This window comes from Nyctereutes procyonoides, unplaced genomic scaffold (genome assembly GCF_905146905.1).
Source record: "Nyctereutes procyonoides isolate TBG_1078 unplaced genomic scaffold, NYPRO_anot_genome, whole genome shotgun sequence".
NCBI classification, from domain to species: Eukaryota; Metazoa; Chordata; class Mammalia; order Carnivora; family Canidae; genus Nyctereutes; species Nyctereutes procyonoides.
In genome coordinates this window covers 77,499,182-77,517,070 of record NW_026575140.1, presented here as the reverse complement: position 1 = coordinate 77,517,070, position 17,889 = coordinate 77,499,182, and the positions used below count along the sequence as shown (strand labels likewise).

At 40.0% G+C, this 17,889-nt stretch overlaps 1 long non-coding RNA gene across 2 annotated transcripts; it reads left to right on the top strand.

The window, feature by feature from the left end:
• Positions 1–3,170: 3,170 nt before the first annotated feature.
• LOC129497231 (uncharacterized) lies at positions 3,171–16,610 on the top strand. 2 transcript variants are annotated; one of them, XR_008661905.1, is made up of 2 exons: positions 3,171–3,687; positions 13,509–16,610. It is a non-coding gene; the product is annotated as an uncharacterized LOC129497231 (long non-coding RNA). The 2 variants fall into 2 exon arrangements; XR_008661904.1 differs by lacking the exon at positions 3,171–3,687 and adding an exon at positions 4,035–4,925.
• Positions 16,611–17,889: the final 1,279 nt, after the last annotated feature.

Genomic DNA, 17,889 nt, shown 5'->3' with positions numbered 1-17,889 from the left:
GGATGGACATTGACAGGGAAAGAAGCAGTAAGTTTTTGTTGTTGTTTGTTTTCAAGGCTTGGTTGCTCTCCAGAATTAAGGCCCCTAACAGCCTGAGGCTTTCTTTTCTTTATTTTTCCCCTTTCCTTTCGTTTCTTTTTCTTTTCTTTCTTTCTCAGCAGAAATAAGTGATATCCCCTTCCCATGTTGGGGGGTCGGGGGAGGCTGACTCAGAAAAGCAATTGGATTAGGAGGGGTCTCTTCATTGGTGTTCATATCATGGGTTAAAAATATCTGAAGTTGATTTGTGCATGCCTATTCTCAACACTGTAATATTTTAAAATGTATCTGCATTTGTTAAAGTAATTTGTACTGATTATTCTTCTCCAGAATAAATACTATATATCTGGCTGATTGATTGTAATTATGATGAATTTGTCCCGGCACTTGCATGGATGTCTTCTTTGAGAATTTTTGTGCATATTTGCTGCTCATCAAAGGGAAGGATAGAAGGACTTTGGAAGGAGGGTGTGGTCGGCTGATTCAGCTTCCTTCCCGGCCCATCCCTGACTCTTTCCCTGTGCTCCTCCCTCTCCCCATCTCCTACCCTGGCTCCTCAGATCCATCCTGAGCCAGCTGTCAAGGAAATGGCATTTACCTTTCATTTCTCGTACTGCTTGTGTTAGACTCAGGCATGTAGGAGACCACTCCCCACGATCAAACTCATTCCATGTGTGATCTCAGCATATTTTCGGACAAGACAGAGACCAGACTATTGCATCTACTCCTTAAGCTTCTCTCATCCTGGGATTATTAGCCAAGATTGTGATAACCACAATAATACTGTATTTAGAAACTCTCTAGCACATTTCGTTTCTGAGAATCTTCCAGATGTTAACTAATTAATCTTCACAACACTCCGTACAAGAGAGGTAAATATTATTAACCATGATGGAATATACATATGTATATGCTAAGGACAGCAAAATAGTTCACTTATTTATCATGGTTCACTTGATCTAGTAACTGGTATTTTTAAAACACCCATCATAGATACAATAATTAGAGATGTGCTTTTGTTAACAAAACCACTACCCACTTCTAGCGTACCCTTGGGTACTAAATAATTACCCACTTTGTGTGGTTATCTAGCTCACTAATTACCCACAGAAATTGGGGTCAGGTGTTAACTGCTTGAAATAAGTATCCTCCAAAGACATCGCTGAGTTGTGTAGAGAAAATGATGTGTTCATAGCAAAACTTTCATAACTCATATATTTGTATATCTTTGTAAGCGGAGTGAATACAGACAGGGGCAAATTAGCTTAGCATGTAAAAATCGTGCTGAACTGTTGTTGCAAAGATAGAGAGGTTTAGGAGAGTCTCGGGGAAATTTCATCCTCTGTTTACCTTGCCTTTCTGAAGATGAGTGAAAGGACATGATTCCCATAATCTGGCCTTCATATGCAAGCACACTAAGACAATTGGTGATTCTGGTTAGGAATGATTCATTTTGGCGTTACAGGGAGGCACCCAGTGAGTCAAAGATTTTTTTTTTGACAGCTCCACCCTTTATGATTATTCTAGCATGTTTCTTTTTTCTCATCAGTCTAGTGCAAACACACTATTAGCCAAATCTGAAAAAGATTCTAACCCAGTCACCAAGCCTGCCAACCGTCTCTTTCTCCTTCCTAATAACGACCAAAAAAAAAAAAAAAAAAGATTAAAGGGAATCCAACACTATGATTGTACGTCTTTCTCTTTTTGCCTCGATTTGTTCTCCTCCTACTCCTCCCTTCCCCTCCTCTCCTCTCTTCTCCTTTCCCTTCTTCCTCCCTCAGTGTCTCCTCATTTGTGCTTTTCCTTCTCCTTTCCTTGGGCATCCAGCTGTGCTTCTGCAGGTCTCACAGTGAGAGACAAAGCGCAGTGTCTGAGCTGAGCACAAAAAAGCTACTTTTAAAAAACATCGACTTGGAGCAAACCTGCATCCTCAGATACCTCCCTCCCTTCCTTGCTATTTACAGAACCCGGCATTACACTTAACACAGCACTGCCTGTTGTCTGCGTGATTCCAGCCAGGAAAATCGGGTGAAGATGGCAATACACCCACTGTGTATGTAGATAGGTAGAGACCCCGATTTTCAGGAACTACCTGTTTTCCGGGATCGAGCTTTGAAAACGCACGCCAACAGACGTGACGGGAGATGCTCCCTTGCTCAACCCAGGATGTCTTTCATTTTTATCTTGTGCCACTTTTTTTGTCATCTGAATTATTGCTTATCATTATCAAGGGGCTTTAGGCTGATCAATGGAGTGTGTGTGTATCTGATGGACATTTGAGGAGAAACCCTTCAGAAAGAAGGAAAATGTCTGCAGTTGGAAGCAAAGGGTTAGGATGAGCTACAGTGACTGATGAGTTCATTTCAAAATCCACGGGAACGTAAGTGGTAAATTAGTACATATGGCAAACATAGTCAACGAGCAAAACCTGCCATTGAAAGGAAAGCGATTTTTCGCATTGTAGTCATCTCACGCCTGAATAGAGTGCGTATTTTAAATATAGATTTGAATCACTGCTCTTTTATCTCCCTAAATGCCGATTTCAAAGAAGACTTTGGGCGCTGCTGACTTTCTGGCCATAAAGAAAACCCACCGAAGATTCACAAAATGCACCAGCACCTGTAGTCCAACACGCCTAGGTGTTTTAAATGCCGGAGGGATGCAGAACAATTAGGCAGAGAACTGCACTGTGGTCTCTCTTCTTCACTCCTTCCTTCTCCTTTTTTTTTTCTTTCCCCCTTTCTAGAAAACACCTGATCTCTGGGTCTAGCAGGCTGAGGATTTTTCTGTATTTGTATAATACAATGTCTGGCCTTCCCCCTGACCTGCTGGTGTATTTTTGGCCTCATTAGTAGTCAGGGAGATGCCTTAGTGCATCCGGGGCTGCGAGTCAGGGATGAGACACTACAACGGAGAGAGAGGGAGCGAGCGCGCGAGGATATTAGAAGGGAGGCTTGTCTCCAAGATATGGAAGGAAGTGAGAAATGACAGGACCGCAAGCTTTGTATGGAGGAGCCTGGCGGGGCGGGGGAGCGGCGGGGAGAGCCAAGTGGATTCTCAGAAAAGCAGGGAAGCCGTAGAGGAGCTAAAGGTGATTAGAGGGGGATATTGATTCCTTACTCTGCCAGAGATTTAAGCAGGCATGCGAGGAATCTGCACCATGGTTGGCAAAAGGAGACCCGTTGCCTCCTGTAACCAGACACTCGGGCTTTCCAGGAGCCCAGGGAGAGAGCCGAGAAGAAAGGGGGCAGTGTGGTCTAGGAAAATTCAACTTGTCGCTGATTTGTGCCTGATGCTTGCTGCCCGTCAGCAGCCTCCCTTACAATCTTTTTTTTTTTTTCTCTCTCTCTCTCTCTCTCCCTTTTTTTTTTCTTGCCTTCTCCTTCTTCACCGTAGCCTAGGGGAGCCAGCAAAGATTAAATGTGCTTTCTCAAAGGCAGCCACTTCATGCTGCTATGTCGAAAGGGCCATTATTATTATTATTTTTAATAGGAAAAGGAAAAGGGAGAGAGAGGGAGGTTGAGACAGGGAGAGAAGCAAGGTAGGTTGATGACGGACTAGCTTTTCTGGGAGGAAAAGGAAAGTGAGAGAGAAAGGAGAAACCCTGAACTGAACTGGACGATCGAGCCCGAGGAGAGCCTTACAGAGGTGAGAAAAAAAAAAAAAAGTTGTCTTGAAGATGGGGAGGGGGGGTGGGGATGCTGAATAGATCCTGTGCGGAGGTAAAGGAGGCATAATTTAGCTGTCTTGCTGGTGTGATTCTATTTTGGAAAGGGGGGGAGGGGGGGAAGAGCCTGGAGCTTTAATGGGTTTTAGTTGCCTGTGGAAATATATACCAAATATTTAGCATTTTTACTAAGTGCTGGAGGCCCCTCCAGTGCCTTCCTTGCGGGGGCTGCTTTGTCATTCTCTGACTTGCCAGCCATCTACCTTGCTGAGGCTGGAATAAAAGAAGAAAAAAAGAAGGAAGGAAGGAAGGAAGGAAGGAAGAAGGATAGAAAAAGAAAGAGGAAAGAAAGAAAAAGAAGAAAAAAAGAAGAAGGAAAGAGGAGAGGAAAAGGGGAAAGAAAAATTTTAAAGGAGTCATCTACCCACCCACTTCCCCTCCCTTCTCTTCCCATTTTGGAGGCGGCACAGGAGCCCCTGGCGCAGAACAGCTCGGCTCCCAGGCAGACTGGGGTTGGGGGGGGGGGGGCAGCGACTCTCTCTCTCAGGTACAGAACCGGTAGCTTCTGCGAAGATGGAGGGGAATTAGGCTTCTGATTCCTCTGAAATATTGGCAAAAGGCTCCCCAAGGTTCGGCGGCGGGAATGGGGCAGGGGAGACGGCTCTCCCCAGCCTGCACCCACCCCTTCCCACCTCGCCTCCCAAATGACAGCCTGGTGCTGGCTCTGCGTGATTTGGCCTTGGCTTCAGCCAAGCAGCTGATGCAGAGGAGGCCCCGTTTGCAGGACTGACTGGCAAAGTGCACGCTGAAGAAAGAAGGAAGAAATTTTTTAAAGCAGCTCTGGGGAGGTTTCTTGTTCCTAAAAAAAAAAAAAAAAAAAAAAAGAAAAAAAAAAAAAAAAAGAAGAAGAAGAAGAAAGAAAAGAAAAGAATTAAAAAAATTTTTTAACTGAATATTTTCCAAATTCGATCAGCCCCAGCCCCTCCCTGCGCCTCCCCCAAATTGCCTTTTTTTTTTTTCCCTCCCTCGTCAAAGCATAAACTACAGAGTTACAGTCTCTAGATTTGGTGTAACGCTTCCTGCCCCCGCCTCCCCTCCCCGCCCCGCTGTCGGTCCTCTATTGAAACACCTCGCCCAGGCTAGCGCACTGCGAGCTCACATTCCCCCCCTTGCTCGGAATGGTGTTACGGGAGCCTGCAGCCCTGCTCCGCTTCCATGGGTGAGTCTAAAACGCTATTCGCATTTATACTTTCATGGCCTCCAGCCCCTACTTCTTGGTCTTCTGCTTCTGAAAGCCTGATTTCTCTGATTTTGCATGCGGCATGCCTTGCCCAGGGGGAAAGAGATGCCTCCTATTTTCCATACGGTCAGCTGTGCTAGTTGTTAAGTTAAAGCTTTGAAAGGGCATTTAATCCTTATGTTAGTTAGACCATGGTTTATAAAAAAAGAAACAAGCAAACAAACAAAACCGTGGGCATTTCTGGGTCTATGCATATTGTTTTTCATTTTAGTAAAACTGTGTTGCCCAAAGCTTCAAAGAGTTTTCTCTGATAGACTCACGATTGTGTGTTCAGGTATGTATATATGTCCACGGATCCTGCGTGTGTGTGTGTCTGAATATATGATATATACATGGAACCTAAATGTTGTGACCTAAGGAAGCTTCCAGAGTGAGGGGGTACCCTGCCACCTGTTTGTTACCTTTTAGTCATGAACCTGGAACAGAAATTGCCTGTCATTCTTGTTTTGCTTTGCTTTGTCTCAAGAAAGAACAATTTGTTGCGCTCCTCTCAATCCCTGAGACCCTAACTTGTGATGTTTACCGTTTAAATCCACGGGTTAGGCTCTTGGGAGCTGCGAGTCGTGCCTTTGCATCCTGGAAATTTGGTGGGACTTTTTCCTTTAAAGCAAAAACAAAAGAAAAGAAAGTTTGTCTGAAGTGATTGAGTGCACCTCTGAGGTTTTCATTGTTAGGAAGGGGTCAGGTGACCAGAAAGTGGCAGCTCCTGGATTTCTGTTAAAGTAGGTATATATTCTGTTATAAGAGCGTGTTGGCTGGTGTGTGTGTGTGTGTGTGTGTGTGTGTGTGTGTGTGTGTATTATTGGAGCCTGAGGCTTGTGGAACTCCTCTACCATGGTCTATTTCTTGAGAGCAACACGCAGTACTATCCGAGCGTAACAAGAACAGCTCAGTACCTGGTGCTTGACCTCAGAACATATCAACTGAAGTCCCAGCATGCCCCGTGCCTCCAACTTTTAAACTCAACAGTTAATCTTAAAATTGTGCCCAATTAAAATGGGCATGTGGACATGTTACACATTCGGGACTCACATGTATGTATCATATATGGCTAGATGGTGAACACGCAGACACAGATGGGGCAGACCAAGAGTTTGGGCTAAAATGTTAACAGGCTAAAAATACTACCCTTGCTGTTCTACACGGAGGATGAAATTTACAGTATTCATAAAGACCACATTTGTATTACTTTGCAAGATTTTAAAAAATAAGAGGAGTGATAGAGCCTCCTGGCTGGGCATCTATTTTAAAACGTTATGCACCGTGAGTTTAAATGTAATAGGGATTGGAAATATATTTTCTAGATATATAAATGCAGAGAAATAACCACAGCACACATACATGCAATTGTTGTATCTTTGGGGAGTAATCATTGCCCATTATTCTTCATTTAAAGATTGGAAAAAATTATCAGGATTTACATTCAATCCAACAAAGTTATTGATAACACCAAAATGTGCATTTAAAATGATCTTCTCTTAGGATAATTGTTTACGTAGTTTGCAGTTTTCTGAAAACGTAACTTTTCGTGGCAGAATGATTTTAGTGATTCAGATCTATGTCCTAGCTGAAGAAGAGAAACAGTAACTTACCTTTCCTTTGTTGTGAGAGATTCCAATATACAATTTTATTTAAACAGTTTCACTATTCTTGGGCCAACATTTATCTTCTATTTTTGGAAAATACCTAACTCAGCCCTGACTTCAAATGCTTTCTTCTTTTAAAGACTATATTGGCTGTAACCTCATTTTATACGTGTAGTGGAAGGTTAAGGAAACTGTTCTTTTCCTGTGTGTGTTTTTTTAAGTGTTTATTGCAATTTCAATCATTGACTCCAAATCGTAGTCAAGAAACCATTTTGTATCAGAAAACTGAATCGAGAAAATGAACCGTGCAACAATTGCACCATGTCTTTTGTTGAGACCTCTTGTGTAGTTGTACTATTTAAATATTACTTTCCAGTCTTTGGTGGCCTGAATAGGCTTCAGAGAAAAGAGTTACTTGATTTTCAAGTCATCCTTTGGTTTCTGTACAATGGATTAATGATTTTTCCCCATCTTAGCGGACGTGTATGCATAGGTATTCGGAATTTATGGAAAGGGATCCATTTAACTTATGGATATATATTACCACATGATTCATAGCAAATATTTGCAAAACATTTGGTGCTTTCCTAAGTCAAAATATATCTGCAGTTAATTCTATGAAAATGTATGCATGGGCCAATAAAAATATGCTGGATATAATTCTTCTGTGATTTTAAAGGGTAACAGGATAGTAATTTAATACAAGTGATACAGTTTGTATTCCAAGGCACTCTTTTTTTTTTTTTTTACATGTTTTCAAGTGGATTGCTCATGCCCTGAGGTTGCTATCACAACTGATCACACAGGCATTTAGGAGTGCACAACGATACACAGGATTTTGTATTTCAGCAGGGGACTGCTCCAGTGTAAGGGCAGGTTTCTCAACACCCCTTCTTCCTCACCGAGCCCATCAGCGAAGTTCAGTGAAATGAATAACATAATTGGTGGTTGGTTCAATCACTACCAGTCTAGACTAGCCCAGACGCATCAATTAGAGAGAGCTGTCTTTTAAAGGGGGAGCGCAACCGAAACAAGCAGGGCATTATTGATACTGATCTTTAAAAGTGCAAATCCAGCTTGGCAGATAAAAAAAAAAAAAATAAGGCGGAGAATTGGGGGGGGCGGTTTGCGTTGCGGGAAGAAAAGAAAAAGACGTGAACTGGAGCTTTCGGACACAGAAGGACAGGAAGCTTGAGAGAAAAGGAATGGATAATGAGTGCAATGCAATGCAGCACCTCCTTGGAACACACAGTTGCAATTCAGTTCACAGGGCATACTGGTTCACCATATTTTTAACTAGATTTCCCCCTCCTCCTTTTTTTTTAATTCCTTTTTTTTTTTTGCCTCTGTTTCCAAAGAAGTGCCAGCTTAAAACCAATGCAGTTGGAAATTTAACAGCTCTAGGAAGCTCTACTGAGAAGAAAGCCAAGTAATACGAACCAGCCAAAACTCCTTTTGCAACATTTTTCCCCAAAAGAAAAACACAGAAGATGTTTATTTTTGAGTCTCTAATTCTACCTTTTAAAAAAAAATTGACTGTACTAATGAACAGTACTCATTTTAAATCCAGCACCTGGGAGCTAATTTTATGGGCAAGACACCTTTAGGTAAACAGTTTTCTGTCGAATACAGTGAAATGATGAAGAATGTAACAAAAGGCTTTGGTAATTTGGTAGTGGTGGGGGTGGTTTTTGATGGAGAAATAACAGATGATTTAGAAAGCGTTAGGAACACATCAAGCCCCAGGGAAAGAAAATGTTTGATTGGTATTAATTAAAACACTGCTAATATATTCTAATAAAATCAAATTTAACATTCTAAACAAATCCGCTCGGTATGTCAAAGGAAAAGAAAAGTATTATCTTATTTGCATCTCTGCCATCCAAATGCATTTGCTCATTCAGCAGAATTAATTTTTATCACCAGCCTGTTTAATCTCCTCACAGATTTAGTCAAACTTATTCTTTCAAACTAAAAAGGATCAGGGGAGGGGATCTATGGAAGGTATTGGGAAGACTAGAGACTGTATTTAGCACTGCTTTATATTTACCATGTCCTTTTCTCTTCCTTCGCTGTAGTGGGGTGTGGAGGCACCCGTGAGACTCGGGTGTGGGGGGGGTGATGGATGGTTAATTTTCCTCTTTCTCTCCTACCTACCGGGTTATTTGGCAATTTCAGTCGCCAAATTATTTGAGTGGCATTTATTTACATGACTGATGTTACTCCGTTGATTAATATCTCATTTATTTCTAATTTCAGAATCTATTTTATTACAAATTCCTCATGCAAAAAAAAAAAAAAAAGCTCTCATGCTCATGCCACACACCAATCGCTTCTTCTCAATTATTTGCAACTCTTGTCCCCTTAAGATAAAGTGGGGAGGTGAATGTAAAATTTTATTCACTAATGAGTTCTTTGTTTCATTATTTTAGCCAAAATTTCTACGGAAAAATGTATGTTTTCTGAAATGGCGAGTTTTGTGCTCTTTATTGTTAAACTCTCACAATGGGTAAAACTGTCCCCTAATGACATCATAGCCAAAATGCTTCTCGTCTCATTTTGTCTTTCATGACTATGATATCATATGTAAATATGTGCCCGACACAAAAAATGAATGGGCCAGAAATATCGAGGGGCCACATTTGTGTATTTCAAAAGTGAGGAATTCCGTCCGGCCTCAAGGAGATGGAAACTACCAGACTTATAGTCCTGATGATACGGCTTGTTTTTGCTCCATTGCCTTTTTCAGTTCTTCAACGTAAAAGAGCAATCGCAGTTCGGTTTCACATGTATTGTTCTATAATCCAGGCAATAAATGCTAATTAGTAATGCTCAAGGATCCGACCATTCAGAGTAATTATCATAATTTACTTCTTCCTTGTTAAAGACATTCCTTGCTGATTAAAAAAAAAATTAAATCGCTTTCTCATTGCACTGCAGTGGAAATGCATTGGAGACTTGTCCAGGGTATAGTAATACGGTTCTGGCTGCCTTCGAAGTCCTCGACATGTGCCTCTAAGCTTATTCCAAATGGAATTGCAACTTAATTTCTAAAAAGAGATTCATGTAAATGCATAAAGTTTTGCATGTGCACCAGGAATGTATGATTTTATTTTACAAACCCCAAGGCTCCTCCTTCCTGGCCCACCCCCTTTCTAAAACCACTTACTGAGCAGAACAAAGGAAACTGCTAACTATAGAAGCATCATTAAGTGTGAACACAGCAGCATGATAAAGTATGTGATATGACAACATATTTCATTGCACAAAAGTGCAGATAATTAAATAATTCGATAGTAACCCTGACTAATTAGCAGAAAGATCTTTAAGGAGGAATCAAGAAAATGGATCCAATCCACTTGAATAATATGCTCCATTCTCCAAGATCGCAAATACATATTTGGCTATTTGATAATTGATTGATTCATACAGAAAGATAAGGACAAAAGCCTGTTCCTCAAAATGGAGCTTTGATATGGCATCCTCTTTAGGACAAATTAATCATGGGTTCTGTAAGAGCAGAATTTAATGTAGGGCTCTCTGTTTCCAGTCAAAGGTGTAATCCTCCATCAGTTGCACATTTCTCTTTTATCAGGTGTTCTAAAAACATTGCCAACCCCTTTGCTTTTCATATCATTGCCGCAGAATATATATATATATATATATATATATATATATATATATATATATATAAAGCCTCCTCCACATTTTCTAATGAGACTTCTGTTTAAGTTTACTTCATCTTGCTTGAAGCAAATAAGGATGCAAGGCACAGAAGGCATAGAATAAATAACCATGCTGAATATTATATTTGGTGGAATCGTCCCCCTCCCTTGCTTTATGTATCAAGGTAATACTCCCAGTTTCATTGTTCATTGGTCCTTTCAGAAATAGCTTCGGCTTTTACTTGAGGGTTGTAAGCACATTAGAGGAATAATTCCCTCTGGATACTATACAGAAGGAGCCACCTGCAAAATGTTGATGCTGTTATTGAAATCTCAAGTGGAATCAGCTTTCAAAAAATTAGATATTAGATGCATCCGATATAATTTGCAATGTGTAATTATACTAATGTGCATATAGTTGTGTGTTGCTTTACATGTTGCCTACTTGAGATTTTTTTTTTCATGGGCATTTCTCATCATTTGAAATGGCTCCTGAGTAGAATGTTCTTAAAATCGGCTTTTAAAAAAATTCCTCGCCAATTAATATTAGAATACAAGGGCTCTACGGTCTGTGTTTTCATGTAAGAATGAATGAATGTGTGTGACCTAGATGTTGGAAAGTAATGATCTCTAAGAGGGTTATCATTTGTGGACACTTGATTTAGTTGTAAAATATTGCCTACTCTTTACTGATTTAGTCTTTATCCAGACTTTGGACAAATTGTGAAGTAATGGAGAATATTAGAATAGTAAATCTTATTCACAAGAAATCCATTTCCGTTACTGGGATGAGATAAAATGCCAGGGAAATGACTTTAGGCAGAGATAATTTTAATTTAATCAAAGTGACCAAAATCATAACAGTAGTAAACAACTTCTTTCCCATTTTTCCTCCATTTTGCATGGCGCATGATGAATAACTGAAGCTCTGCCTTAAGTCATTTGTGCACTAACATCAGCTTCCCTTTTGGTGTCTTGACATGGTGTTCCGTTGGACTGAAGACCCCCTCCCCACCAAGGAGCTGGCCCCCGAAGATCTAGCTATTAAGGAAAAACCCAGGCAGTGCAACAGTGAGTTGATTGGTCAGCCTGGTGCGTGGCACTTGCTATATGCTCAGTAGGTGGAGATGCTCTTGATGCAAATTTGGAGAATCATTACCGTCAGATCACAGAGGGACCCTGAGCAAGGCTACGCAAGGGTCCCAATTTATGCTTATATGTTTGGGAGACAAAAAAGATTCCAAGGGAGCTCATGCTCATGTTGAGATGATGCAAGATATTACTCATTCCAATTAAGTAGGCAGAGGCCCCAAAGAAGGCTGATTTGTTAAACGTTTGACTCATAATAGACACCAAAATACAGTGGCTCATATTTTTATACTATTTATTCCTCAAAATTCATTTTAATGATGGGGCCCATTTTATAAAGGGGGAATTTTACATGGGCTGTATCTATGCAACACCAAAGCAATGCATTGCTTTACTTTTCATTTGCTCATGTATGCAAGGACTTTCCATTAGTACACTACCCAAAGGAGTCACCAAAATATTGTGCGAACCGTCCTTCCTTACTCCAGTAACATTTTAATTTATTCACAAATGAGTCTTACACACGTGCATCAAGAGCTTAGCACCCCACTGTCCCAAACCATGTTCACAAAATACCGAGTTGTAAAATCTGTGAGATACATTTTTAGTTTCTCATCCAGGATCCATTGTCTCAGGCTTGGTCAGAACAGAAAAATACCTGTTAACAATACGTAACACTGAGTTATTTATTAGGTTTTAGAAGACAAACATTATACCTGCTGTTTAGAGACGCATCTTCAGTGTATCCAAAGTGTTTAGGGCAGATCTGTGGCAGTATATCAGTGATATGGGGTAGCACATCCCTCTCGCTGTGCCTAACTCATTATGCAACTTCATTGTGCTGGCATAATGAAGAGGCTGACAATAAAGGCTTTAGTTAAATTAAAATTCACCTGCAAAGTATATTTCATTCATAACAACTTTTGTAGAATAAAAGAAACATTAATACAGCTCTTCCCAAATACCCTTATCTGCAAAATGAGTGGGTTGGATTAGTTGGTCTCTAAATGTTTTTACAGCTTTAAGAATCTTCGAAGCTACTCTAAAGTATAGAAATAGAAGAACAACTCCAAGATCCTTCAATCCGGAGTCCATTTGTACCAACAGTTGTCTTCTAAAGTTATATTTGATTCCACCTCCAGGTGCTTTATTTACTAACATATTTTGCCTTGCTGCTAAAACAGTAAAGGCTGAAGTTCATTTTCAGGAAGGGCAGTGACAGAAAGGAGGAACAGCTGAAGAATGAAAAAAGCTACACAGTGGGAGAAGAAAATTCTTGATCTGACTTCTAAGCCCATGTCCTTCAGCATTAACACAGAAGAAACCCAGACAAGCACCTGCCTTTCTATTTTAAGACCATATTCTTTAGTCCTTCTGCCTTCATTTAATTTCTTGCAGCGTGGTTTTGTTTTACCCCATTGGGTTGATGCCTTTGAGTTTTACATTTCCCTTTCCATTTGATTCGTCTGAATCATATTAATATTCTCTTCAAAACCCACAATAGTCACATTCACACACCACGCTTCCGAAATTAAATCTTAGCATGTTCAAAACCTCCTGAAAATTGCCCTGCCCTATTTTCTAAAGCCACTCTGAATGTATGATCTCTCCTTGAATTAGGCAAGCCCGTTCTTCCTGGCTTCCAAGTCTTTGAATGAGCTGGCACCCTGCTTTTTCTCTTTGCACACTGTGTCCCTCTACCACTTGCACATTTCAGAAACCTTTCTATTCTCTCTCCTTTCTCTCCCTCCCTCCACCTCCATTCTGTCTTCCCTCCCTCCCTCCCTTCCCACCTTCCTTCCTTCCTTCCTTCCTTCCTTCCTTCCTTCCTTCCTTCCTTCCTTTCTCCCTCCCTTTTGTTTTTCCTTTCCTTCTGTCTTCCACTGGGCAAAATGTGTCATGCTCTGAACCAGGCACTAGAAATACAAAGACAAATGCGAGGAACTGACATTAACTCCTAACAATCCCAGTGACTTCATTTGCCTCTGCGTTGCTAAGCACTTCTGTATCCATAGTCCTTTTATTTTGCCTTTAGTCTTTAGATTTCTTTGAATTTGTCCTTAATGTCCTGTGTTCTTTTGTGGTTTTCCTACGTGTCGTATTTCAGTAAGTTGCCTGTTGGATAAACCTGAAGCTTTTCTTACGGAGCGTTTTCTCCCCAGACTGATTAGCGCGGGGTGCTCACACACTCAAGCAGTGCTGTTGCTTGGCTGATCCTCGAGCGACGTGAACAGTGAGAGAGCGCTACATCTTCGTGGTGATGCAGCATTTCACATGTGCTTAGAAATAGCATGGCCCCCAAAGTACCCTTACGTTTGCTTATTTCTATCGAATAGTCAATGTGATAACTTTCTGTGACATGTTCTGTTATTTTTGTAGTTGTGTCGATGTTCCTTTCAGCTGGTCCCATAGCCCCCCTCCTCAGGAAGGTCTCCCCAGTGAAAGAACAAAAATGGCACTGGCCACAGCTGCACTGGTGGACGCTCAAGCCAACTATGAAGTTGAAACAAAGGAAGCGATCACCTGAAGACACCTCTCCTGCTAAGCAGCCCCCCTAAATGGTGCGATTTCAGGCAATAGAACTCCCAGAACACCAGGCAATCTTTTCAAGAAACAGAAAAAAACTTCATGGTGACATCTAGATTTCTCAGGAGCCAAGGACTTTCCCTTCCTCGTGTGTATTCCTCTGTTTGTATTTTAATTCAATGTGACATTCATTTCTCAAATATATCCCCAGTATGAATATGCTTCTTAATGCACTGATTTTTAAAATAGAAAATCGCACAAATGTGTTCATGTTTCAAGGAGTGAAATTAATGCTGTAAGTAGATCCGTTTTTTAACCACATGTGGTTTAATCTGAAGAGTGACCCAAGGGAATGTAAAGTACATTTGAAATAACAGGCAATGAGAGACAATCCAAAAGCTAAAATAATGGTGGAAACTCATAAGGCAGCCAAGAGATACCACATTATCCTACCTGACACCAACCAATGAACCATTCTTTTAATCAAACAAGATAGGTTCTGTAAGACATGGTCACTGCCTCTAAAGAGTGTAAATCTAGTTCGACAGAAATAGGTAAACTTTTGAAAGGATAGTAACAAATCAGGTCTGTAGATGTCAAGATCACACCAAAAGATATAAACAAAGAACTCAGAGGAGTTCACCATCATCTGGGCAAAACCAGTCAATTTAGGGAAGGAAGTTCGCAAAGGAGGAAAATACAAAATGAATCTTACAGAGTGTTAAAGATTTAGGGGCACCTGGCTGGCTTAGTTGGAGCATGTGACTCTTAATCTCAGGGTTGTGAGTTTAAGCCCAATGTTGGGTGTGGAGCCTATTTTTAAAAAAGGGATATTAAAGATTCAGATAAATGGAAAGGAAAGAGAAAATAGAGTCCTTTATTTTTATTTATTTATTTTTTAAATAGAGTCCTTTAAATGAATGGAATATTGTGAGCACAGCCATGGAGGAACGAATCTATGTGATGAATTTAAGGAATTATGAATATACATGTCTAGTTGACATTCAGTGCATATATATATATATATATATATATATATATATATATATATATATTAGGGACTCCACACACACGCTTCCCCTCTCCCACCCTGGGTGTCACCTAGAATTATCATCGTATCTCTTTGCCATTAAAGCAAGTGAGAATGATTGGTGGTAATGTGAGAACTTATGATTTTTCTGTTAACTTAATAGTAATTGGTATTCACTGAGTTCTTACTCTATGTTAAGCATTTTACATAGGAACCCACCTAAGCCTGCAATTCAGAACAACCCTGCAAAATCGGTATTATTATCCCTGTTTTAAAGATAAGGTTTAATGAGGTCAAGTAACTTGCCAAACTACCATATACAGAGTTCACATTCAGAACTGTGATCATAAAGCTCCTGATCTAAAAGCACTAAATCACAATATTGCGATCAATGTTGCAGTATTACCACTTCAATATTCCTCAATAGTTTTTTACGGTAAACAAATAGGTCATTCAGTTATCCCTTCAATCTTTTCTGTTTTCTGCTAAAATCATGGAAAGAATTTTCATGATAGAAAATTGAAAGAATTGGGTAATAGAGTTTATCAGCATTTTAGGCGTTTTTATGTTGTTGCTGCTTTTTTTTTTTTTTGCCAGACGTTGAGGAAATTGTTCACTGTGTTCTGCATGAAATCTCAAATTCTTGAGAATTAAAAAAAGAGGGGGGCACTTAAAGGTCATCTGTTGCAATGTGCTTTTCTACAGATGACAAATCAAAGTTACAGCGACTTACGGAAGATCACACATTTGAGTGTGGCTGAGCTAGGTCCAGAAACCAGGCTGTCCAGTCTCCTTTCAGAGGCTCTTGAACTACTCCACCCTGCCTAAATGAAGGACAAATTTGAATTTGATCAAAGAAAGCATTGTTTCTGGATGATCATTGCACCTAGTAGATTGTTTCAGTTTTTCACCTCTTTGGCTTCCCACCTCAATGTGAAAAATAGCCCGTTATGAACTAACATCTTTTGATGCATAAACTGTCAATAATCCATCCCCAGAGAACACATAATCGCTCAGGTTATGTGTATAATGTCTTCAATGACATTCTTAAGTTATTTGAAATTCTTAGCTCAACTAAACAAATCGGATCTTCTAATGAGCCTTTTCTTACCCAATTTTATGCACAGTATGTATTTGTAAGTGCTTCTGCATGAATATTTATACATGACTGTTTCAATAGTCCTTATGTTTTTGAAAATATCAATGGTTATTTGCTATTTTAATCCTCACTTATCCATGTAACAAACTCAAGAATACTTCAGCCCTAAAAAGCTAGAATTGAGGAAATCTCACTCTTCTTTACCAGCTCCTTTGCATTTAGTTGGCATTTAGTAATGATTAATAAAGTGGTCAGCTGGATAACACAGGGGTTCAATATACAATTCTGTCTTGAAGGAGTCAGTTAAGCTAAATCTACTTAAGGATAAACATTTAGACGTTTGAAAGTACCTGAATATTTGACTGTTGTAAATTTCCATGTAAAAATCTGGCATTGTCAGACTTAGACCTCCTTTTAGCTCAGGTTGTCCTGTTTTCAAAATGATGATTATTGGCTGCATCTCACACAGTTCTCATTAAGTGAGTTCATAAATAAACAGGGTTTTTTAAAGAGTAGCCAAGCACAAGATGTGACTTTGTTGACATTTTATGAGACTTTGTCATATGTCCCTTGAATCCCCAATAAAAGCAATGTTGTATCAACTGTGAACTTGTGTTGATTTCTTGGAAGAGCATGCTCTCATAACTGGTTTGTTTTTAAAGCTGGTTTCAGGATCCACGAGGAGCAGTTGATCTGATGTGATGGGAAAAACTTAAATTTAGAGACCATATCTCATAATCTCATATTGGCCTTTCAATAAATGGCACCATCATCTACCCAGGTCAGAAAGCAAGGGGTGGTCCTTGTCTTTTCTCCTTCTACCTGTCATGGCCAATCACTTAAGACAATCATTTAGATTTTCCCTTCTTCTTTTTTCAAATACATCTGCTTCTTTTCCTCTTCTCTGCAACTGTAGTTAAGACAGCCTGCATTTCTCACCTGGACTACTGAGTCATGCCTCTAGTTTTTCCCTTCATGTTGCCAAGCAGCAGCCAGGGAAATCTCTCTAAACCACAGACATGATCATATCATTCCACAGTTTCAAACTTTTCCCTGGCTTCCCATTGCCCTTGGAATATTGTGACACCTAAAGCTCTTCATATCCTGAATCCTGGCCCCAGCATCCCTGTCTGGACTTATCAGGTACCTGTTTTCCACTGCTTTTTCTAGGTTCTTGCCATGTCTTTTCGCCATTTCTTATTGTTCTCTTTACCTTCTGGGCTTTCTCACACACTTAAACCTTCTGCTTAGTACTATTTCCACTACCCTTCCAGACTCATTCTCTTGTCCTTAAGATCTTATTCTGGAAGTCACTTCCTCTTGGAAATTTCCACCCTAGTTCATTACCACTACCCCTGCCTAAGACAGGCTTCCTCATGTAGGAGTTTTTATAGCATTCTGTGCTTACTTCATACATCCCTTGTCACCCAGATTATGATAATTTATATGCTAGCCTCCTCCATTTGAATGTGAAATTCTAGACCTACCTTGTTGAGTAGGGGAGCCACTTGCCACAGGTGGCTACTGCAATATAAGTTTGCTAATATTGAAGGAAATTAAAAATTCGGTTTCTCAATGGCACTGGCCATATCTCAAGTGCTCAGTAGTCAGATGTGACTAGTGGCCACCCTGTTGAACAGCATAAATGCAGAACAATTCTATCATCGATGAAGTTCTATTGGATAATACTGTCCTGAAAGACAAGTATTATGTTTGCTTGTCATTTCATCCCCTAGACTTGCAGGCTTTTTAAACTGGAATTTGCCATCTAAACCTCAGAGCAAAAAAATTGAGTGACTATTTCTACAGTTTTCCAAAGGATGATATACAACAAAAAATTGTACTATATAAATACAGAGGAAGTTAACTCATTACATGGTAAGATGCC